This window comes from Scyliorhinus torazame, chromosome 3 (genome assembly GCF_047496885.1).
Source record: "Scyliorhinus torazame isolate Kashiwa2021f chromosome 3, sScyTor2.1, whole genome shotgun sequence".
NCBI lineage: Eukaryota > Metazoa > Chordata > Chondrichthyes > Carcharhiniformes > Scyliorhinidae > Scyliorhinus > Scyliorhinus torazame.
The window spans coordinates 339,316,396-339,340,554 of NC_092709.1; the positions used below are offsets into that span (position 1 = coordinate 339,316,396).

Genomic DNA, 24,159 nt, shown 5'->3' on the forward strand with positions numbered 1-24,159 from the left:
GTGCAGAAGGAAGCCATTCAGCCCATCGTGCCGGCACTGTCTCTCCAAATAGGGCCATTTTCCAGCCTTCTCCCAGCAACCTGCACCTTCTCCCTTTTCAAATAATAGTCCAATTCCCTCTCAATGCCCAATTGAACTTGCCTCCACCACACACTCGGGCAGTGCTTTCCACACTGAACCACTGGCTGTGAGAAAATGTTTATTTGGGGGGGATTTTCCACGGCATGTTTCTTGGTGGCCGGAGGCGGCCTGCCGGAGGCTGGCAATGGTATCTTCTGGTCCCGCGGCGGGGTTTGCCATCGGAGGGACCGGCATATCCTGCTGCCAAGAACGGCTAGAAAATCCCCCCCTTCCTCTCCAGACTTACAGCATTTATTGCCCATCCCTAGTAGCCCTTGAACTCAGGGACATTAAGATTCTGGAGTCAAATGTAGGCCTGACCAAAGGTGACCAAAGTCCATTAGTTTCTACGACAACAACATCACTGGACTTTTAATTCCAGATCTTTATTGGATTCAAGTTTCACCCGCTGCTGCGTTGGGATTCGAACCCAGATCCCCAGAGCATTATCCTGGGTCTCTGGACTACTAATCCAGTGACAATACCGTTACGCCACCACCTCTATCTTCAAAACTGAAATTCCTCATCTCTGGCACCATTTTTGTGACCCTCTCCAATGCCTTCAGATCCTTCCTAAAGTGTGGCACCCAGAACTGGACAAATACTCCAGCTGACACAATGGGCCTGCCGGAACAGCCCTTTTTGTGGATTTTGGGAAGTAGGTAAAAGTGGGCTGTCCGCAGTTGGGAGACTATGAGATTGGAAGCCGTAGGGGGAAGGCATCCGGAGGTAATGCGGTCGCTAACGGTGTTGGGGATAATAGCTTGTTGTTCAGTGGTCTGGTCATGGTCCAAGGAGGAAGTTACAAACTGACCAGCTGCTGTGACACTTTAGTCCGAGACCTGACGAGGCGCTGTGAAGCTTTATCTGCACCATGTTTTCTGCCTTCTGTCAGATATTTGTCTGCCGAGAATTTGGACTATCTTGTCCATGACACCGTGGAGCAAAGCTGGAAGCTTGGTGTTCTGAATGACTGCCTCCTGCATCAAGATAACTCAGCCTAATAGGTTCAGGTCCCTGGAATGGCATCAGAAATCCGCAAATTTTAAAACCCAGAAATGAGAACATTTCCCACTGTGTTCTTGGATGACGCCTTGAGGAATTTGTGACTAATGCCAAAGGGGAGAAAGAAGAAAGAAAACGCGTGTGTTTATCTCGCACCTTTCATGGCCACTGGACACCTCAAGGTGCTCTGCAGCCAATGAAGTGCTTTTGAAGTATAGAAACTGTTGTAAATGTAGGAAACTCAACAGCCAATCTGTGTGCAGCAAGCTCCCACAAATAGCCGTGCGATAGTGACCAGATCATTTGCAGTTATGTGATGTGGAGGGATAGGTTTTGCCAGGACAGTAAAGACAACAACAATCTCCTCTTCGAACAGGCAGAGGGTTTCACAGTAAATCCCGCCCGGTATCTCCAACAGTGTGTTAAAATAGGGCATCAAAGAAGCTATCCATGGCAGCATAGGAGCAAGCATTATGAATTTCATAGAATCATAGAATTTACATTGCAGAACATAGAACATGCAGTGCAGAAGGGGACCATTCGGCCCATTGAGTCTGCACCGACCCACTTAATCCCTCACTTCCACCCTATCCCCGTAACCCAGTAACCCCACCTAACCTTTTTTTTTTGGGACACTAAGGGCAATTTATCATGGTCAATCCACCTAACCTGCACATCTTTGGACTGTGGGAAGAAACCGGAGCACCCGGAGGAAACCCACGCAGACACGGGGAGAACGTGCAGACTCCGCACAGGCAGTGACCCAAGCCGGGAATTGAACCCAGGACCCTGAAGCTGTGAGGCAGTAGCGCTAACCACTGTGCCACCGTGCTGCCTTGTTCTGCCATTCAAGGAGATCGTGATTGATCTGTAAATCCTTTGCATTCTCAGAGCAAAATTTAACTCTTAAAAGAGTGAAATGTTTGAGTCACGTAAAAGACACTTTTGGCCACATTTCCCTGACTTTAGCTACCAGCCAATACCGTCACCCTTTCGGAAATCCCACCTTTTAACATCATGAGTTTGGATCCTGGAATCATAGAATTGTACAGCACAGAAGAAAGTCATACAGCCCATCCTGCCTTTGCAAGAGCAATTCAATTAGTCCTATTCCCCAATTATTTTCCTCAGAGAAGCTCATAGAATCCCTACAGTGCAGACGGAGGCCATTCAACCCATCAAGGCTGCATCGACACCTAACTTTTGGACACTAAGGGCAATTCAGCATGGCAGATCCACCTATCCTGCACACCTTTGGACCGTGGGAGGAAACCGGAGCTCCCGGAGGAAACCCACGCAGACAGAGGGAGAAAGTGCAAACTCCACACAGTCACCTAAGGTCGGAATTGAAACAGGGTCTCTGGCACTGTGAGGCAGCAGTGCTAACCAGTGTCATAATAAGCACTCATGTTCATAATGAGATACAGACAGGCAGTGATGGTCACACACAGGAACCAATCACCACACAGAATACTGAACAACCAGTCACCAGGCAGGACACTACAGGGGACATTACCAGTATAAAACATACAAGGCAGGAAGGCTCGGCCTCTTCATACTGGTGAAAGCTGTAGCAACAGTCAGGGTGCAATGTACAGTCAGCACCTACTACACATGGCACAGAGCAAGTCTTGGCAAGCCAGACCAAGGTTAGCAAACTTAGATTAATAGAGTGGCGACCCACAGGGAACTGTGTACATTACTCGGCAAGTTCAATAAAGCAGTGTTAAACCATCTTCAGGGTTAGAAGCCTGTTTTCAAGTGATACTGCATCGAGTTGCAGTCCGTGTTAATCCAACATATATAACACATCATGGTACCAGGAAACTATTAACTCTAACGGACCTACCTCGAGTAAATCTGAAACGACCGGAAAGCAAGCAGCAAACAGCCAGCAGTATGGAAAAGATCCAGGCCCTTCCGCAGCTCCGAATCTCCGGCAACCGCGGCGCCAACTGGAGGGTCTTCAGACAGAAGTTCCTCCTACACCTTGTGGCATCCGACTTTGCGGAAGCATCAGATGCCAGGAAACTTGTACTGCTCCTGTCGACGGCGGGGGATCACGCCATCCACATCTTTAACTCGCTCACGTTTGCCCAAGGAGAAGATAAAGCAAAGTTCCAGACCATTCTGCAAAAATTCGACTGCCACCGTGAAGTCGAGCTAAATGAGAGCTTTGAACGGTACATCTTCAAATAGAGGCTTCAGGGTAAGGACGAACCTTTTCACTCCTTTTTGACCCATCTCCGCATCTTAGCGCAGTCATGTAACTATGACTCAACTGCTGATTCCATGATCCGGGATCAGATCATTTTCGGGGTCCGTAAAATCAAATGTATGACCCTCCCGATCGCCATCGAAACGTGCGATGCCCATGATCATGCCAGATATCGCTATTCCCACATCAAGGCAGCAGAAACGGCAAAACTAGCCTCCCACGAGGGAGTACAGGCCATCGCTAGGCCACAGGGCCTGAGCATTGAGGGGAGTGGCTGTTTCGGGGGTTTCAGTGGCCGTTTCGCAGGCTTTTCACGGGGCCCCACGCAGGCGTGCAACGACTGGGAGGACAATGCGCCGAAAACACTACTGCGCATGTGCGAACGTCAGCCGACTGCACTGCGCAGGCGCGAAGGCGCACGGAACGCACTGACGTCAGCGTCATGATGTGCCAAAATTGTGGCTCTGCCCATTTAAAGCGACAATGCCAAGCCAAAGGAAGGCGATGTCTACAATGTGGAAAACCTGGGCATTATGCGGCCTTATGCAGGTCCGCTCCACCGGTCAAAAGCCAGCGATCCCAGCTGCAACGCAGACCTGTCCATTGCATACAGCAAGGCATGCAGGACTCCGATCCCGAAAGCCCAATGGACCCAAATGATGACTGCCTCGAGTCTCCATATCAGGTGGGCATTATCACCGCACGTGAGAATGTCTCCTCCACGCATGCAAAGTGCCTCTAATTCTTAAGTGTGGATTCTGGTGATGAATGGCGCGCTGTCGTTAAAGTGAATCAGTGCAGAATCCAATTCAAACTGGACACTGGTGCGTCTGCAAACCTCATAACCCGGGCAGACCTCGCCAGCATCCGAGACCAACCCAAAATCCTTCTGCCAGCCTGCCAGCTCCTTGATTACAATGGCAATGCCATAGCTGCCAGTGGATCGTGTCATCTCGTTGAATCCCACAAGGCAATCACGGCGACGTTAAGATTCGAGATTGTCTGGCCTGACAAGGCATCCCTGCTCGGTGCCCGTGCATGTAAACTCCTTAATCTGGTACAGCGAATCCATGCCATGTCCTCTGCACCTCCGACTGCCTCATCTCATGTGAATCCACAGGCTGACATAGACGACATCCTCACGCAATATCCCGATGTGTTCGATGGGATGGGCGCGCTCCCGTATCACTACTCAAGCCGGATGCCACCCCAGTCATTCATGCACCGCGCCGGGTGCCGGCTCCTCGAAAGGATCGTTTAAAAGCGCAGCTGCAAGAGCTCCAAAGCCAGGGCATCATTTCAAGGGTCACGGAACCAACATCTGGGTCAGCCCCATGGTCTGCGTGAAGAAGCCCTCAGGCGAAATACGAATCTGTATCGATCCCAAAGACCTCGATCGCAACATCATGAGGGAGCACTACCCGATCCCGAAGCGGGAAGAATTAACTTCTGAGATGGCACACGCCAAATTCTTCACCAAGCTGGACGCCTCACGTGGTTTCTGGCAGATACAACTGGACGACTCTAGCAGGAAGCTCTGCATGTTTAACATTCCGTTTGGCAGGTAGTTACAACCGCATGCCTTTCGGTATCATTTCAGCCTCCGAAGTCTTTCACCGCATAATGGAGCAAATAATGGAGGGCATCGAGGGTGTGCGAGTCTATGTGGATGAGGTGATAATCTGGTCCACGACCCCCGAGGAGTACATAGATCGGTTCAAACAGGTCTTTAAAAGGGTTCACGAGAATGGCCTCAAGCTAAACCGGGCCAAATGCTCATTTGGTCTGTCATCAATCAAATTCTTGGGCGACCAAATATCCCAGCAGGGTGTGATTCCGACAAAGTAATGGCAATCAATGCCATGAAGACCCCAGAGGACAAAAAGGCGGTACTACGCTTCCTGGGGATGGTGAATCTTCTGGGAAAATTCATTCCTAACATGGCATCCTACACCACAGCCCTCCGGCATCTAGTAAAAAAGACCACAGTATTCCAGTGGACACGAACCATCAAGCGGAGTGGTTAGAGCTCAAGGCAAAGCTCACCACGGCCCCAGTCCTGGCGTTTTTTGACGCGACCAAGGAAACGAAAATATCCACGGACGCAAGCCAGGACGGCATTGATGCGGTGCTCCTCCAGAAAGGTGACTCCTCGTCCTGGGCTCCAGTGGCATACGCACCCAGGGTCATGACTCCCACCGAGCAAAGCTACGCACAGATTGAAAAGGAGTGCCTGGGTCTCCTAACAGGAATCGTTAAGTTCCACGCTTACATATACGGTCTGCCAAAGTTCACGGTGGAAACAGACCACAGACCCTTAGTCCACATCATCCAGAAGGATTGAAATGACATGAATGCTACAGCGCATTCTTCTGCGACTCCGCCGATATGATTTCGACCTCGTCTACACACCGGGCAAGGAGCTGATAATCGCAGATGCCCTATCCAGATCCATCACCACGCCCTGCAAACATCTAGACTTAATTCGCCAAATTGAGGCACAGGTGCAGATGTGCGGCAGCAACCTCCTGGCCACTGATGAACGTGTCGTCCAGATACGAGCAGAAACTGCCAAAGACCCTCTGCTGCAAAGGGTAATGCACCACCTCGCAAATGGGTGGCGCAAGGGGCAATGCCCCCAGTTTTTTAATGTCAAGGATGATTTGATGATTGTTGAAGGGATCATTCTGAAACTGTATCGAATTGTTATCCCCCACAGCATGCAGGCCATGGTGCTCAAGCAGATCCATGAGGGTGACCTTGGAGTCGAGAAATGCTGACGCAGAGCTCAACAGGCAGTTTACTGGCCTGGGATCAGCCAGGATATCTCCAACATGGTCCTCAATTGCACCACATGCCAGAGATTCCAACCATCTCAGCCCAAGGAGACGCTCCAACAACATGAGCTCGTGACCTCTCCGTGGTCCAAGGTGGGAATAGACTTCTTTCACACAAATGGGCGTGGCTATGATCTTCTGATCGATTACTTTTCGAACTACCCAGATGTTGTGAAGCTGTCGGACCTCACGTCAAAATCAGTCATCAAGGCCTGCAAGGAGACGTTTGCCAGGCACGGTATACCACTCACATTGATGAGCGACAATGGTCCATGTTTCCACAGCCAAGAGTGGTCCAACTTTGCACAATCCTACCACTTCAAACCTGTCAGATCCAGTCCCCATTACCGCAGTCAAGCGGGAAGGTGGAAAAAGGGGTCCACATTGTCAAGCAGCCGCTCTGCAAGGCTGCAGACTCTGCATCTGATTTTAACCTTGCACTGTTGGTAAACAGGGCAACCCCTCTGTCGACTGGTCTGTGTCCGGCTCAACTATTCATGAATCGCAACCTGCGGACAACTGTTCCAGCCATCCACGTTCCAGACCTTGATCACATCACGGTGCTAAGAAACGTGAGCGACTCAGGGACCAGCAGAAGATCACGTATGATGCTCGTGCCACTGATTTGCCTGTGCTGGCTCCAGAAGATGTTCGCATCAAGCTGCCTGAGGGAGGTTGGTCAGCCCCAGCTGTTGTTGTACGACAGGCTGCCCCCAGGTCTTTTGTTGTTCGCATGGCTGATGGCTCCATTCTCAGGCGCAACAGAAAGGCACTGCGCAAAGTTGCCTGCCCATCACCACCTGACCATACCCCTCTGTATGTCGAGACGCCTCCTCCGGACATTTCAAACCACGGGCCCGCCAATCTGCCAGCAATCCCGCCTGTTGAGATGCTGGCGTCCCGCCCGCCACCTCTGAGGCGGTCGACAAGAATCCGTCACCCACCACAAAGACTGGACTTATAGACTTTAATTGTGTAAATTTTGTTAACCTTGTTCTGTACATGCACGATAGACACCTTCCCATGTATATATGTTCACTCACTCACCATTTTGCACATAATCACACATGTAAATACAAGCACACAGCCACAAGCATCCAAAATTTATTTAAAAAGGGGAGATGTAATAATATGCACTCATGTTCATAATGAGATACAGACAGGCAGTGATGGACACACATAGGAACCAATCACCATACAGAATACAGAATAACAAATCACCAGGCAGGACATTACAGGGGACATTACTAATATAAAACACATGAGGCAGGAAGGTCTCTTCGTACTGGTGATAGCTGTAGCAACAGTCAGGGTGCAATGTACAGTCAGCACCTACTACACATGGCACAGAGCAAGTCTTGGCAAGCCAGACCAAGGTTAGTAAGTTTAGATTAATAGAGTGTCGACTCACAGCGAACTGTGTACATTACTCAGCAAGTTCAATAAAGCAGTGTTAAACCATCTACAGCGTTGGAAGCCTGTTTTCAAGTGATACTGCATCGAGTTGCAGTCCGTGTTAATCCAACATATATAACACATCAACCAGTGTGCCACCGTGCCGATTTCAAAACATACTATCATACTGCACAGAAAGCAATTCATAATGGAAACATTCAGTCCTCCATGTCTCCAGTCAATCACAGAGTAAAGGGAAGATGCTCTCCAGCATTGTGTTGAAGAAAGTATTTGACTGCCGTGAGGTTGGGGAATGGTCCCTCTCCCCAGCTCATTGTCTTTGGTTTGTCACTGAATCTCCATCAACATAGAAACCAGAGCTATGCTGTGAGTGCTGGTGTTGAGGAAATATCAGTTGAATAATCCGGGCTCTGTGACACCATAAATAAGCCTTAATATTACAGTCAGAAATCAGTTAAATTTATTTTCATAGACGTGATATGGGAGTGCTGCTAATAGTCTCTTTAGATAAGCAACTAGAAATACAGGTTAACAGTTAAAGACCACCCTTGGCCCACTTTGTCTCTTAGGTGAGGCTGTGTGAGAGTAGCATTGAGCCCATTAAAAACCAACATCAAGATGTTCTGTTTGCTGTTTCAAGAATATCACTAATCCAGAGGTACCATTGGTTTTTGAGGATTGTAGAACAACCAAGTCTCAGGGACCTGAGGACCTGGCGGCAGAGTGACACATCCATTCTCTGGTCCCGAATTCCTCACGTGAGAAGATTTGGATCCCTTTGATGAACAGCCAGGCACGAGTTGCAGGCAGGCATCCTGAAGTGTGTCTGAGAAACTAGATTTTCCTTGTTGCCAGTAGTTAATCCTTTAATGTGATGTTGCAAGTTTTCATGGCAGCAGTTAAAATAAAAACATTGCGGCATAGATCTGCAATGAGGGCACTTCGCCATGGAGAAGAGCTCCGACAAGAGGTGGAGCATCGGACCATATTCCATTTCCTCAGCGTTGAAAGAAGCCCGTAGTCACCGATGAAGCTAAAGCCATCCACAGGAGCAATGCCAGAAAAAGTTTAATGATCTCACCAGGGTAGGAAAGTAAGTATACAGGCTCTACACAGATTTTTAATATCTGTTTGTGAAGCCTTGTGGCATACTCAACGCATTTTTTTATTCATTCATTGGAGGTGGGTGGCACTAGCTGGGCCAGCATTTATTGCCCAATAAGAGTTCAACACATGTGCATCTGGAGTCACATGTCGGCCAGGTAAAGATGACAGATTTCCTTCGCAAAAGGGTGTACATGAACCAGATGGGATTTTACAATAATCAACAATATTTCATAGTCATTAAATCCAAATTTTTATTGAATTTAAATCTCGCCATCTGCTGTGGTGGGATTTGAACCAGGGCCCCCAGAGCGTAACCCAGGCTTCTGGATTACTATCCCATGGAGCCACTGCCTCCTTTTACCAAAGTTAATCAGCTACTTAAAACAGCCTCTTGTAAATATGATGTGGCCTCCTGTACAATTAAAACTGATGAACCAACTATAATCCATTCTCGTTCCACACAAATATTTTTTTAATGTGCTTTATTCCAAACATACATAAAAGGTTACAAATCAGAAACAATTCCGGGAGCAAACGTTCCCAATGCACGACTATACAATGTCATAATATACACCAGTATATCATGGTGCAGACACACACACTGATGGACACACAGTGGGACCAATCAACACACACAACACCACAGCCAATCACCAGTGAGAGCACACGCACGAAAAGACAGGAGGCATCAGAGTTCCCGCTCATTTGAGTTGCAGCTAGCTAGGAGGACAGAGCTCACAGCCTGCAACACAGACATTCACCATGTGCTGAGTGCATCGACTGGTTAGGACAAGGCAAAGGTCTTTAGTTAAAGCTAGTATCGTATTAACCCACAGTCTAAGTATGTTCAAACAGGTAATGATTCAATAAAATAGTGTTGCACTATTTCAAGTGTTGGTGACCTGTATGTGACCCAGAACTCCCAACACATCATACAAATGTGTACAGATTTCTTCCCTTTTTCACCCTCCTCCCTCACCTCTTCCCCCTTCCCCCCCTCACCCCCCACCCCCACCCCCCCCCGCGATGAACAGCTCCTCAAACACGGCCATGACCATTCCCACCTTGCCTCAAAGCTCGCCACTGAACCCCTTAATTCATATTTGATCTTTTCCAGCTGAAGAAAGTCATGTAAGTCGCCCAGCCAGGCCGCCACCCGCGGTGGCGTTGCTGACCGCCATTCCCATAGAATTCTTCACCGGGCAATAAGAGAGGTGAAGGCCACAACGTCGGCCTTCCTCCCGTCCATCAGCTCCAGCTTCTCCAATATCCCAAATATCGCCATCAATGAATGGGTCCGGATCAACCTCCTCCCTTACTATCCATGTTAGTGCCTCGAACACTCCCGCCCAGAATCTCTCCACCTTTTGACATAAGTTGGTGATTTGCTGGTCTCCACCTGCATTTCTCACACTCATCTGCCACTCCCTGGAAGAACCCACTCATTCTTGCCTGAGTGATATGTACCCTATGTACCACCTTGAACACTATCAGGCTCATCCTTGCGCACGAGGCGGTCACATTTACCCTTCATAGTGCCTCACTCCATACTCCCCAGTTTATCTCCTTTCCCAGCTCCCCTCCCACTTCTCCTTAAGCTTCACCTGCTCAGCTCCCTTCTCTCCCAGCCACCCGTATATGTCTCCGATCCTGCCCTCTCCTTCCACATCCGGATGTAACAGTCTCACCAACAGGGTGTACCTCGACAACCTGGGGAACTCTTTCCACATCTTCCACGCAAAGTCCCTTACCTGTAGGTACCTGAACTCACTTCCTCTCAGGAACTCTACCCTCTCCTTCAGTTCCTCTATACTAGCAAGCCCCTGTTCCAGGCACAGATCCCTCCCCTTAACCAGCCCCACTTCTCTACACTTCCTTTACATACCGCCTATCCCCGCTCCCAGCTGAAAACCATGGTTTTCGCACAGCAACTCCAGCACCGACATCCCTTCTCTCCTGAAAATGTCTCCTCAGCTGGTTCCAGACCTTTACTGTGGACTGCATCACCGGGCTCTCCGCGTATTTCCTTGGCACTATTGGCAATGCTGCCATCACCATAGTCCTCAAGCTGGACCCCTACATGATTCTTCCTCCATCCTAACCTATTCTGCCCACTCTCCTTCCCATCACTGCCTCACCTATTTCACGTTTGCCGCCCAGTAATAATGTAGCAGGTTCGGCAACGCCAAACCTCCCTTCTGCCTCTGTCGCTGTAACATACAAAATCGCCCTGCCCATACAAATTCTGAAATAATCATGTCTAGTTTTCGAAAGAAGGCCTTCAGTACAAAGATCGGAAGTGTCTGGAATATGAATAGGACCCTCGGAAGAATGGTCAACTTCACCACTTGGACCCTCCCTTCCAGAGTCAGGTGTAATGTGTCCCACCTCTTCAGATTCTCCCTAATCTCCTGCACAGCTTTGTTAGATTCCATTTGTGTAGCATCGCCCATTCCCTCGCCAACTGAATCCCCAGGCATCTAAACCTCTGGCTACTTTAAATTGTAACCCCGTAGGTTAGCTCGCTGACCCGACTCGTTCACGGGAAACACTTCACTTTTCCCCACATTTAACTTATATCCCGAGAACGCCCCAAACTTCCCCAACAAGCCCATGATCCTCTCCATGCTCTCCAGCAGGTTCCCGGCTCCAACACCACATCCCCAGCCCCAGTCCGTATCGTCAATATTTCCCTGGACGGGTCCTGCCTTCGTAGCTGATGTGCTAACATTCGACTCGCCTTCTCCCCGCATTCGTACTGCACCCCCCCCCCCCCCCCTTGCCCTACATAGCTGTCCTACTGCTCTCCCCATCGTCAACCTATCGAATTGTTCCTGAGTGTCCAATGATGTGTAGGTTAGGTAGGGTTATGGGGGAGGGTGGGGGAGTGGGCCTGGATGGGGTTCTCTTTCAGTGGGTCTGTGCAGATCCAATGGGCTGAAAGACCTGCTTCTGCACTATAGTTATTCTATGATTCTATGAGATAAGGGATCAAAAATGTACTCAGTACTCTAAACGTGGCCTCATGTTTCTGAAGCATTAGCCCAGACTGCTGGATTACTAGTCTAGTAACATAAACACTGCGTTAGCATCCCGTTACTGGAGAATGGCCTCTTACAGTTCAGCAATTTACCATGTATTGAAGAAAAGTCTGTAAAGTTCCAGCAACACAAGAGGGGACAGGAGATGGAAACTTGGTTGCACGTGTCCCCCTTTCCCCCGTTTTTCTTTCCCTCTCAGTATTAAATCCGAAAGGACATCACGTGAGGAAGGATGTCAAGACCTTGGACAGACTATAGAGAGGCGAGTGAAGGATTGTTAAAGGTTGTTGGAGCAGGGAAGTTGCTTGCAAAAGTCTGAAGTGTTTCAACGGAGTAGAGAGGGAGAAACTCCTTTCACTGGCTGGAGGGTCAGTGACCGCGGGACACGGAGATAAGAAAATTGGCAAAAGAACCGGAGAAGCGGCAAGGGGGAATTTTTTTTTTGAACCAAAACTTGTTGTCAATTGGAATGCAATGCCTTAAAAGATGGTGGAGTAGATTCAGTGGTAGCTTTCAAAATAAAGTTGGCTAAGTACTTGGAGGGAAAACATTTGCAAGGTTATGAGGAGTGAAATCATAGAATCATAGAATTTACAGTGCAGTAGGAGGCCATTCAGCCCATCGAGACGGCACCAGCTCTTTGAAAGAGCACCCTACCCAAGCCCACACCCCCACCCTATCCCCATAACCCAGTAACCCGACCCAACACTAAGGTTAGGTGGATTGGCCATGATAAATTGCCCTTAGTGACCAAAGAAAAAGGTTAGAAGGGGTTATTGGGTTATGGGGATAGTTTGGAAGTGAGGGCTTAAATGGGCCGAATGGCCTCCTTCAGCACTGCATGTTCTATGTTAACAGAGGAGTGGGATTCATTAGATATCCCTGCCGAAGAGCTGACATATGTTGGATAGGCGGAATGGCCTGCTTCTGTGCTGCATGATTCTACTTTCAGAACCCTCCAATGCATAAAACAGTGGTGAGGAAACCCATAACTTTACACTTGGCGAGTTATTAATTTGTTTTTATGTTTTCCCTCTTCTCTTCATGTCTTCACAGGAACAGCAGAGCTAATAGCGGCAGCACCTTCAAGGAGTAAATCACCTGTCACCTCATTACAATTTGCCAAAGTTGGCATGAAGCAGCCTCCACTCGGGGTGGGGGAGATGGGCAAGGGGTGGGGGGGGGAAGAGCTGGTTGATGGAGATACAGAGTGCAAGGAGGACACTAAGGTGAAATCACTGAGTACTGGAGTACCAGGTGAGGGAAAGGAGGAAGGAGAGTGGGGTCCTATGTCAGAGGGTGAGGGAGCCCACTCCAGCAGCTGCATAGACGGTGGCACCAGATTCCCTGTACTGAAATGCATTCAGACCACGATAGACCCTTACAGTCACTGGGCAATGTATCAGTCGAGTAGCTTCCGCCCCACCTGGACTGGTGTGCGAAAGCTCATGTCCTGCACATGATGGGTGCTGGTGTTCAGATGTCTCTGGAGTGAGTGACAGGGCTAGGCCTTCCTAATCACTGCAGCACATCTGAGCTGAGGCCTAAGTCATCAGGCTTCACTTCTCTGTGAAGATCCACGCAGCCTGCAACAAAGGAGACTGCGACATCCTTCATGCACGGATCCCCAAGAGGGAATGTGATGGTTACATTACTGGACTAGAAATCCAAATGGTCATGAGTTCAAATCCCAGCACAGCGGTTTGAGAATTTGAATTAAAGTTTTTATAAATCTGGACATGAAAAAACTAGGATCATGAAAAAGTGGCCGTGAAGCAGTTGGTTTATTATGAAAAAAAAAATTGTTCACTAATGTCCTCCGAGGTTGAAAGCTGTCTTTATCTGCCTTCAGTCCAACACTAATATGGTTGATTCTTAACTGGCTGAGGTTATTCATGAAGGCCCCACTGTCTCAACCTTGCCCCTCGCCTGAGGTGTGGTGATCCTCAGGTTAAATTGCCACCAGCCAGCTCTCCCCCCTCAAAGGGGATGGCAGCCAATGGTCATCTGGGACTATGGCGACTTTACTTCAATTTACTTTCAATTCTTAGCTGTGATCTGAAGTGACACAGCAAAGCACTCAGTTGTATTAAGCCAATAATTCAAAAGTAAAGACCACTACCAAATAGGGATCGGCAAGAAACAACAGCCTCACCTGTGACAACTGCATTCTGTGAGTGAATGATCATTATTTTGGAAAAGGTTCTCTCACAGTTTGACAATCGAGTGTGACAAGGAAATCACAAGAACGGGAAGGACTCAGCAGATAATGGATGGTGGTCCCTGAAAGGGTTCATTGCTCTGCGTCTCCCACCGTGGCAGGAGTCCTGAAGGCAGTCAGGACGAGGCTGTCCCACTGCATTAGACGAAGAGCTGCAGGTTAAAATGATCCAAATGGTGCCTGTGCTCACCCTGTTGCCTGAGGATGACATGTAGCTGACATATCCTTGCTCGGTGCACCTCTGCATGTGAGTGGATAACCATGTGCGTATTGCAGCTAGAGACTCCCTGAAACCCAGCTGTTACAAAACAGTTGCTTGGAGGCCACTTGTAGGCTAAAGGAACATTTGTAATTATAGGTGACATTAATCTGCGTATAGATTGGGCAAATCAAATTAGTAAGAATACAGTAGAGAAGGGATTCCTGCAGTGTACAGGGGGTGGTTTTCTGGACCAATACGTCGATGAACTCACGAGAGATCAGGCCACCCTAAACCGGGTACTGTGAAACGAAAATGGAATCATGAGCAATCCTGTTGTTCGAGACCCCTTGAGGATGAGTGACCATAATATGATGGAATTTTTAATCAAGATGGAGAGTGAGGCAGTTGGTTCTGAGACTAAGGCCCTAAATCTTAATAAAGAAAACTAGGACGGTAAAAGGAACGAGATGGCTATGATGGATTGGGGAATGTTACTTATAGGGGTGATGGTGGAAAGGCAATGGTAATCATTCACAGAGCACAAAAATAAATGGGAAAGGTGGCCAAACCATGGCTTACAAGGGAAATTCGGGATAGTATTAGATCCAAGGCATAAAAATTGACCAGAAAAAACAACAGACCTGAGGATTGGGAACAGTTTAGAATTCAGTAAGGGAGGACAAAGGGACTGATTAAGGTGGGAAAATAAATTGAGAGTAAGCTTGCAGGGAAAATAAAAATTGACTGTAAAGGTTTACATAGGTGTGTGAAGAGAAAAAGATTGGTGAAGACAAATGTAGGTCCTTGCCAGTCAGAAACAGGGGAATTTATAATGGGGAAGAAAGAAATGGCTGACCAACTAAACACATACTTTGGTTCTGTCTTCACAAAGGAGGACACAAATAACACACCAGAAATGTTGGGGAACACTGGGTTTAGTGAGAGGGTGGAACTGAAGGAAATCAGTATTAGTAGGGAAATGGTGTTGGGGAAATTGATGGGATTGAAGGCCGATAAATCCCAAGGGCCTGATAATCTACAGTGCTTAAGGAAGTAGCCCTAGACATAGTGGATGCATTGGTGGTCAGATTCAAAAATTCTATATACTCTGGAACAGTTCCTACAGATAATAATCTTTATTATTGTCACAAGTAGGCTTACATTAACACTGCAATGAAGTTACTGCGGAAATCCCCTATTCCCCGAGTCGCCACACTCCGGCGCCTGTTCGAGTACACTGAGGGAGAATTTAGCCTGTCCAATTCACCTAACAAGCACATATTTCTTGACTTGTGGGAGGAACCGGAGCACCCGGAGGAAACCCACGCAGACACGGGGAGAATGTGCAGACTCCGCACAGGCAGTGATTCAAGCCGGGAATCAAGCCTGGGACCTTGCCAGTGCAATGCAGCAGTGCTAACCACTGTGCAGATTGGTGGGTAGCTAATATAGCCCCACTATTTAAAAAGAGAGGTAAAGAGAAAACAGGGAACGATAGACCAGTCAAACTGACTTCAGTAGCAGGGAAAATTCCAGAGCCCATTAACAAAGATTTTACAGCAGAGCATTTAGAAAACAGTGGCAGCATTGGACAGATACAAAAGGGGAATCATGCTTGACAAATCGACTAGAATTCTTTGAGGATGTAACTACTGGAGTTGATGTGGCTTATTTGAACTTTTAAAAGACTTTCAACAAAGTCCCACACAAGAGATTAGTGTGAAATGAAAGTGCATGGGATTTGGGGTAGTGTATTGAGATGAACTGAAAATCAGGTTAGTCGACAGGAAACAAAGAGTATGAGTTAACAGGTCTCTTTCCAAATGGCAGGCAGTAACTAGTGGAGTACTGCATGGATCAGTGCTGGAACCCCAGATATTTGCAATATATTTTCATGATTTATATGAGGGAATTTAATGTAGTGTCTCCAAATTAGCAGATAATGCAAAGCTGGGTGGAAGGATGCAGTGAGATCCTTCAGTGTGATTTGGACACGTTGAGTGAGTGGGCAAATGCACTGCAGATGCAGCATAATTTGGATAAATGTGAGGTTATTCACTTTGGTAGCAAAAACAGGGAGGCAGATTATTATCTGATCGGCTATAAATTAAGAGAGGGAAATGTGCAACGAGACCTGGGTGTCCTCGTACACCAGTCGCTGAAGGTAAGCATGCAGGCGCAGCAGGCGGTAAAGAAGGCACATGGTATGCTGGCCTTCATAGCGAGAGGATTCGAGCAGGAATGTCTTGCTGCAATTGTACAGGGCCTTGGTGAGGCCACACCTGGAGTCTTGTGTGCAGTTTTGGTCTCCTTATCTGAGGAAGGATATTCTTGCTGCAGAGGGAGTGCAGAGAAGGTTTACCAGGCTGATTCCTGGGATGGCAGGACTGACGTAAGAGGAGAGATGGAGTCGGTTAGGATTATATTCACTGGAGTGCAGAAGAATAAGGGGGTATCTCATAGAAACCTGGTAAATTTCTAACAGGACTAGACAGGGTAGACGCAGGAAGGATGTTCCCGATGTTGGGGGTCTCCAGAACCAGGGGCCATAGTCCAAGGATACGAGGTAAAGCGTTTAGAACTGAGATGAGGAGAAAATCCCTCACACAGAGAGTAGTGAGCCTGTGGAATTTTCTACCACAGGAAGCTGTTGAGGCCAAAGCATTGTGGACGCGATTTTAACTGAAAGAAAACAGTGTTCCATTTTGGGCATGAATATCAGAGAGTTTCCAGAGCCTGCAGCACTGAGAACAACCTCACTATCAAATGGGACTTTGTTTATTTGGGAGCCTCTGCCAGGAACACCCCGCCAAGGACACACTTACCTCATTTCCTACAGGAAGAGATCGGAAACCAATTTTAAATGCCACTCCGATCTCTGGACCTCCCACTGTGGCCTCCGGACCCTCCCAACGCCCTAACCTACTGATTTGGGTGTCTTCAATCACCCCCCTCACCCCACCTCATAAGGGCAGGGCACCACCAGGCTCAATCCCCAGCATGGGCAACCTGACACCTGGGTACCTTGGCAATGCCAGCCTGGCACCCTAGCAGTGCCCCTGCCAGCCTGGTGGTGCAACCTGGGCACGCTTGCAGTGCCAGGCTGGCAGTGCCAGCATGGCATAGGGGGTGCCAGGGTGCCACCCTGCCCCGAGCCCAACCACCTGGTGGCTCTGATCACGGGGAGACCCCTCCAAGTGCCGTTACGTCTGGTTCACATTTGTGTGGACCACAATGGGATACTTCGGCGCAGATATATTTAAGTGAATCTAACTGCTCACTTGAATATTCAAATCTGGATCCTGCCCAGTGAGGCCGAGATGCAGATTGCAACATCTCGCAAGATTGCAAGAGATCTTGCATGATCATATGGAATGGCGGAGCAGATTCGAGGGGCCGAATGCTGCCCTCCTGCTCCCATTTTCCAGGCTTCTGTGTTTCTATTTTAACAGATGTTGGAAGCTCTGAGGTGGCTGTGGGAACAGGGATTCAGGCCCTCCTCTACTAGGGGTCAAAGCCCATGGGCCCACCTAAATATTACCACTGTGAAACAGAGCCTCGATGGTCTGCAAACCCACCTAACTGGGCACCTCCAGTCTCCCCTGGCACTGTCTGACGTCTCTAACATCCAGGAAACGGAGTCGGGATTTTCAGGTTGGCAAACTGTAAGTAGTGGAATGACACAGGGACCAGTGCTGGGCATCAACTATTTCTCTCAACTGACTCCTGAATAACGAGGTAGAAACTACTCATAATACTCCAGGTGCAGTCTCACCAATGACCTGTAAAACTTGAGAAATACTTTTATACTTTTACACTCCATCCCCTTGCAAAAAAGGCAAAACTTTATTTGCCTTAGTAATTAATTACTGCATTCATGGACAAGGACCCCCGAATACCTTTGTATAGCAGCATTTTGCAGTCTCTTTCCATTTCAATAATATTCTGCTTTACTATTCCAATTAAATGATTTGAATGAAGGGACAGCGTGTATTGTAGCCAAATTTGCTGATCACACAAAGTAGTTGGGAAAGCATACATAGAAACATATATAGAAAATGGAAGCAGGAGGAGGCCATTCGGCCCTTCGCCATTCGGCCCTTCGAGCCTGTTCCGCCATTCATTATGATCATGGCTGATCATCAAGTTCATGACCCTGATCCCGCCCTTCTCCCCCCCATATCCATTGAGCCCTTTAGTCCCAAGAGGTGTATCTAATTCCTTCTTGAAATTACACAGTGGTTACACTGCTGCCTCACAGGGGCCCGGGTTCGATTCTGACCTCGGGCAGCTGTCTGTGTGGAGTTTCACATTCTTCCCGTGTCCGCGTGGGTTTCCTCCTGGTGTTCCAGTTTCTTCCCACAGTCCAAAGATGTGCAGGTTAGGTGGATTGGCCACGCTAAATTGTTTCTAAGTGAAGTTGCAGCGATAGGGTGGGAAATTGTGTCTAGGTAGGGTGCTCTGTCAGAGGGTCGGTGCAGACTCAATGGGCCGAACGGCCTCCTTCTGCCCTGTAGGGGTTCTATGTCTATGTTCTATGTTTCGGCGTCAACTACTTTCTGTGGTAGCGAATTCCACAGGTTCACTACTCTCTTATGCTCATACTATGGCCCCTCGTTCTGGACTCCCCATCGGGAACATTCTTTTGGAATCTGCCCTGTCTGATCCTGTTAGAATTTTATAAATTTCTATTAATTCCCTCTCACTATTCTGAACTCCAATGAATATAGAACAAAAACAAAGAAAAATTACAGCACAGGAACAGGCCCTTCGGCCCTCCAAGCCTGCGCCGATCCAGATCCTCTATTTAAAACTGTCGCCTATTTTCTCAGGATCTGTATCCCTCTGCGCCCTGCCCATTCATGTATCTGTCTAGATACCTCTTAAATGACGCTATCGTGCCCACTTCTACCACCTCCGCCGGCAATGCGTTCCAGGCACCCACCACCCTCTGCGTAAAAAAACTTTCCACGCATATCTCCCTTAAACTTTTCCCCTCTCACCTTGAACTCGTGACCCCTAGTAATTGAGTCCCCCACTCTGGGAAAAAGCTCCTTGCTATCCACCCTGTCTATACCTCTCATGACTTTGTAGACCTCAGTGAGGTCCCCCCTCAACCTCCGTCTTTCTAATGAAATGAATCCTAATCTACTCAACCTCTCTTCATAGCTAGCGCCCTCCATACCAGGCAACATCCTGGTGAACCTCCTCTGCACCTTCTCCAAAGCATCCACATCCTTTTGGTAATGTGGCGACCAGAGCTGTATGCAGTATTCCAAATGTGGCCGAACCAAAGTCTTATACAACTGTAACATGACCTGCCAACTCTTGTACCCAATACCCCTTCCGATGAAGGAAAGCATGCCATATGCCTTCTTGACCACTCTATCGACCTGCGCAGCCACCTTCAGGATACAATGGACCTGAACACCCAGATCTCTCTGTACATCAATTTTCCCCAGGGCTTTTTCATTTACCGTATAGTTCGCTCTTGAATTAGATCTTCCAAAATGCATCACCTCGCATTTGCCTGGTTTGAACTCCATCTGCCATTTCTCTGCCCAACTCTCCAATCTATCTATATTCTGCTGTATTCTCTGACAGTCCCCTTCACTATCTGCTACTCCACCAATCTTAGTGTCATCTGCAAACTTGCTAATCAGACCACCTACACCTTCCTCCAGATCATTTATCTATATCACAAACAACAGTGGTCCCAGCACGGATCCCTGTGGAACACCACTGGTCACAGTTCTTCATTTTGAGAAACTCCCTTCCACTACTACTCTCTGTCTCCTGTTGCCCAGCCAGTTCTTTTTCCATCTAGCTAGTACACCCTGGACCCCATGAGACTTCACTTTCTCCATCAGCCTACCATGGGGAACCTCATCAAATGCCTTACTGAAGTCCACGTATATGACATCTACAGCCCTTCCCTCATCAATCATCTTCGTTACTTCCTCAAAGAATTCTATTAAGTTGGTAAGACATGACCTTTCCTGCACAAAACCATGTTGCCTATCACCGATAAGCCCATTTTCTTCCAAATGGGAATAGATCCTATCCCTCAGTATCTTCTCCAGCAGCTTCCCTACCACTGACATCAGGATCACCGGTTTATAATTACCTGGATTATCCCTGCTACCCTTCTTAAACAAAGGGAAAACATTAGAAATTCTCCAGTCCTCCGGTACCTCACCCGTGTTCAAGGATGCTGCAAAGATATCTGTTAAGCCCCCAGCTATTTCCTCTCTCACTTCCCTCAGTAACCTGGGATGGATCCCATCCGGATCTGGGGACTTGTCCACCTTAATGCCTTTTAGAATACCCAACACATCCTCCCTCCTTATGCCGACTTGACCTAGAGTAATCAAATATCTATCCCTAACCTCAACATCCGTCATGTCCCTCTCCTCGGTGAATACCGATGCAAAGTACTCGTTAAGAATCTCACCCATTTTCTCTGACTCCACGCATAACTTTCCTCCTTTGTCCTTGAGTGGGCCAACCCTTTCTCTAGTTACCCTCTTGCTCCTTATATCTGAATAAAAGGCTTTGGGATTTTCCATAACCCTGTTTGCTGAAGATATTTCATGACCCCTTTTAGCCCTCTTGATTCCTCATTTCAGATTGGTCCTACATTCCCGACATTCTTCCAAAGCTTCGTCTGTCTTCAGTCATGGAATTATAGAATTTACAGTGCAGAAGGAGACCATTCAGCCCATCGTGTCTGCACCGGCTCTTGGAAAGTGCACCCTACCCAAGGTCCATACCTCCACCCTATCCCCATAACCCAGCAACCCCACCCAATACTAAGGGCAATTTTGGACACTAGGGGCACTTTAGCATGGCCAATTCACCTAACCTGCACATCTTTGGACTGTGGGAGGAAACCGCAGCACCCGGAGGAAACCCACGCACACACGGGGAGGATGTGCAGACTCCACACAGACAGTGACCCAAGCCGGGAATCGAACCTGGGACCCTGAAGCTGTGAAGCAATTGTGCTAACCACAATGCTATGGTGCTGCCCAGTCGCCTATACCTTATGTATGCTTCCTTTTTCCTCTTAGCTAGTCTCACAATTTCACCTGTCATCCATGGTTCCCTAATCTTGCCATTTCTATCCCTCATTTTCACAGGGACATGTCTGTCCTGCCCTCCAATCAACCTCGCTTTAATAGTCTCCCACATATCAAATGTGGATTTACCTTCAAACAGCTGCTCCCAATCCACCAAATTTTTGCACAGTTGGCCTTCCCCCAATTTAGCACTCTTCCATTAGGACCACTCTCGTCTTTGTCCATGAGTATTCTAAAACTTACGGAATTGTGATCACTATTCCCAAAGTAATCCCCGACTGAAACTTCAACCACCTGGTCGGACTCATTCCCCAACACCAGGTCCAGTATGGCCCCTTCCCGAGTTGGACTATTTACATACTGCTCTAGAAAACCCTCCTGGATGCTTCTTACAAATTCAGCTCTATCTAGACCTCTGACACTAAGTGTATCCCAGTCAATGTTGGGAAAATTAAAATCTCCTATCACCACCACCCTGTTGCTCCTACATCTTTCCATAATCTGTTTACATATTTGTACCTCTACCTCACGCTCGCTGTTGGCACGTCTGTAGTACAGCCCCAACATTGTTACCGCACCCTTCCTATTTCTTCCTAATCCTAACTGATTTAGTCTCTCCTCATATGATAATCCTGCCATTCCAGGAATCAGCCTGGTAGATCTTTGTTGTACTCCCTCCACAGCAGGAACATCCTTCCTCAGATAAGGACACCAAAACTACACACAAAACTCCAGGTGTGGCCTCACCACTGCTCTATACAATTGCAGTAAAACATCGCTATTCCTATACTCAAAACCTTTCGCTATGAAGGCCAACATACCATTTGCCTTCTTTACTGCCTGATGTACCAGTGAGCATACTTTCAGTGACTGATGCACAAGGACACCAAGGTCTCGCTGAGTATCCACCTCTCTCAATTTCCATCCATTCAAATAATAATCTGCCGACCTATTTTTGCTACCGAAGTGGATAACCTCACAATTATCCACATCACACTGAATCTGCCATGCACATGCTCACTCCACTCAGCCTGTCCACATCCTGCTGAAGCACGTCTGCATACTGTTTTTGAAAACTTATCACTATTCTTAGAAGTCCCCCTATACCAAAAAGGGCCGACATTCTAAATGGTGAAACAGGGATTCTCACTCCCTGACTCCAATGCAGGCTTCAGTGGGTGCTATTCAGGTCAAACTATGTTTTCAAGTTATCCCCCGGTATAACCCATATCTTCACCGAAGATTTCATCTACTTACCACTTAATAGCATCGATCCTGGGTCCCGCATTGCTAAGTAAGTAAAGTAGACTTTGGAATAACCACTATTTCAGGTTAATTTATTATTATATTTTTTCTTTTAAAAGCTGCAATTATTGTATTTACAGAAAGGTAAAAAGATCTTGCTTCTGGATCCTTCTGGTTGGTTGAAGGGACCTTCAGACCCCCTTTACAATCAATCTTCTTTTTAAAATCTGGTCTTCTTTAGATGTATTCACTGGTTAGCTCGGCTGCTTTGCCCTGTCTCTTTCCCATGGCCGAGCTGACTGTAATCTGATTCTGAGCTGCTTGCTCCTTCTCTGCTTCTCTCTCTCTCCCTCTGAGTTCTGGATTTGGGTAGTTCCTGCTCTGGTCTCTAGGTTTATATATTTTTCTAACAGTTATCTAGTTTTTATGACTTTATTGTAAAGTAACTCTTATTTAACTTTGATTGTAAAAAGTATCTTTGATCATCATAGAATTTACAGTGCAGAAGGAGGCCATTCGGCCCATCGAGTCTGCACTGGCTCTTGGAAAGATCTCCCTACCCAAGATCTAAATTTTCTAATCCAACTAAGTACTCATTTTGACATGACCTCAGCTCTCAGGTCTCTGATTACATTGTTTCCTTTGTGATGTTCAAAATGCTTTGACTTCAAGAGGTGTTACATTTAATTCCTGTCATTTCTATAGTTTTATTTTCCAATTGTGTCCTCAGCTCATAATTTTGACTTTGATTTTGGCTTTGAATTATGTTTCTCATAGACTGATTGTCTCCAGTTTTCTTTAATTTACCTGGTATGAGCACATTTTCACACTTAGAATTGTCACCAAATTCAACTGAACCTCATCCATGCTTTTCCAGATGCTTACTAAGATAGTTGCTTTCAGTGAAGGTGTGAGCCATTGCTTTTGGCTTCAAACAAAAATCCTGTTTGTCTTGTTTGCTAAGCCTGCTTGACCAAGGCTATCTGCATTTTACAATCCTGCTCTTTGCAGCTGCTGTTAACCCTTTGTGGGATCTTTCCCTATATCCTCCATTTTTCTCTCAGATCAGATATTGCCAGACTTCCATGTTTCAAATGACACATCAGCCCATATTTTCAATTACAATACTCCTCACAGTCATCCTTCAAATTTGGAAATAATACATTCAGTCCAAATCATTGATATATATTGTGAACAGTTGGGGCCCGAGCACAGGTCCCTACAGTAGCCACTAGTCACTGCCTGCGGATCAGAAAAAGACACATTTATTCCAACTTTTTGCTTCCTGTCTGCAAACCAGTTTTCTATCCATCTCAAGCCACTACCTGCAATCTCATGCGCTTTAACTTTACATATTAGTCTGCTATGTGAGACCTTGTCGAAAGCCTTCTGAAAGTGTAAATAAACCACATCCACCGCATCTCCCTTGTCAACTCTATGAGTTACATCTTCAAAGAATTCTGGTAGCTTTGTCAAGCATAATTTCCCTTTCGCACATCCATGCTGACTTTGCCTGATTACACCACTCCTTTCCAAATGCTGTACAAAGTAGGTGGGAAAGCAAGTTGTGAGGAGGACACAAAGACTCTGCAAAGAAATGTGGGTGGGTTAAGTAAGTGGGCAGAAAATTTGACAAATGTGGGCAAATGGTAGGTTGTCTACTTT

The 24,159-nt window shown here is 47.3% G+C and overlaps 1 protein-coding gene across 1 annotated transcript in view; it reads left to right on the forward strand.

The window, feature by feature from the left end:
• Window positions 1-24,159, forward strand: part of tlx2 (T cell leukemia homeobox 2) — a 108,672-nt gene that overhangs the window by 60,035 nt on the left and 24,478 nt on the right. The window lies entirely within an intron of this gene.